The sequence below is a fragment of the Branchiostoma floridae genome, chromosome 12, assembly GCF_000003815.2.
Source record: "Branchiostoma floridae strain S238N-H82 chromosome 12, Bfl_VNyyK, whole genome shotgun sequence".
NCBI lineage: Eukaryota > Metazoa > Chordata > Leptocardii > Amphioxiformes > Branchiostomatidae > Branchiostoma > Branchiostoma floridae.
The window spans coordinates 22,516,152-22,517,884 of NC_049990.1; positions in this window are offsets into that span (position 1 = coordinate 22,516,152).

Below are 1,733 nucleotides of genomic sequence, written 5' to 3' on the forward strand. Positions count from 1 at the left end.
TATCATCATTGCCTACCCACTTACCAAGTATTAAGGCATCCCTTTCAGGCTTTTTTTAGTCATCGTGTTCACATACATACACACAGACAGACAGACGCACCCCGCAAAACATAACGGTTACCTTCTTGGCGAAGGCACAGGAAGAGACGACTCGTATAAATCTAGAACATTGGCAAAAATTGCCCTGATTTCACACTGTCAAAAATTATACTTGCTTGAGCTTTTAATTGCTGAATGATACATGTGTAGTTCCTGTTCTCAAAACAGTGATTTATATTTAACCTCCTTGTTTATAGCATACAAAAACATCTATCAACTAACACAGAATCTAGGTCCCTCGAGGGAATTCTAAAACTCTATCCCTGCATTTCTTCCATTTTCAATCACCAGTGAGAAATATCAAGCCATATCAAGCGGTAGAGCGCGGTCTCATAGGTCGTGCGATCGTCGTACAATCTTTAACTTCGGGCATTTCAGAGGATAGAAATGTACGTCTCCTGCAAAAGTTCAACTGTCTCGGTACACAAAATGCTGTTTTGGATACATGTTGGTGGTTGGTTCTGTCACGGCCTGCTTGAAAATCGTACGACTATCGCACGACCTATGTGACAGCGCCTGTAAGAGACGCCGCTTCGCTCCGAGTCCAAACTTTTTTTTTTACATTTTTATATTTAAAAGGGAAGTAAGGGTGTATTCAATGTTCTATTTATCTTCACCACAGTTCTATGTTTTACCTTTTCTATGTATAAAACATGGGGGGTAAAGGTAGTCAATTTCCTGCTGTTACTTCATCACAGCTCGCCATTCATTATTAGTAAACACAATGTTTCATCTCCCCTTCCCTTGCGGGCTGTCCGGTGCTTTGTGGAAATTGGTCTCAGTGACAGGAAAAAAAACTCGTCACACCCCGGGCACTTCCAGCAAGAACATCCTGTAGTCCATATCCTCACCTATCATTCTTTCAGCACAAATTAAACCTTTCACGTCCCACACCAGGGCGCTGTGCGGTTGGTATGTTTCATCAAGAACATGCTGTAGTCCATATCCTATCACTAGTTCAACACATGTACAAATCAAACTTTCACGTGTCTTGGAAACTTCATTTTTTATCAGGGTTATCACAAAGGTATACCCCTGGTGACGTCATGGCGATCTACAAGTAACCATTTCATCTGACAAAATTTAAAAGCAGATATTTAAGCAACTGGATATACAATTTCCAAAATCATATCCGGTCACGTTTGTGTAGTAAAACTCATAGGATGTACTGTATATTCATATTATTATCTGGATGCCCAGGCTTCAAAACGCTACCATTGAAGACAGAATAGATTGCCGAGTTCCCTCAAAACCAGATTTGATTATATTCACCAAGAAGGTTATGTTTTCAGTTGCGCCATAGCAGTGTGAGTTTGTATGTAAGTCAACAGAATATAAATCAATAAGCTATTAATGGATCATCATGACATCTGGTATGTAGTAGTTGTTAAAAGGAAGGTGAACTTAGAAAATGGTTTACTTGGCGTTTTCCTACGGTACTGCAGCGGTCCGTACATCTTCTGTAAGTTTGTTTGTGTAGAACTTGATTCGAGAAGCTGTGCATGGATTTTCATGATTTTGGTAGGTGAGTGGCGGTAGTGAAAAGGAAGGTCACGTTCCACTCATTACATCTTCTTGTCACAATTGTTGTCACCGCTGTATGTAAGATGTTTCAGATGAAATATGGACAGACT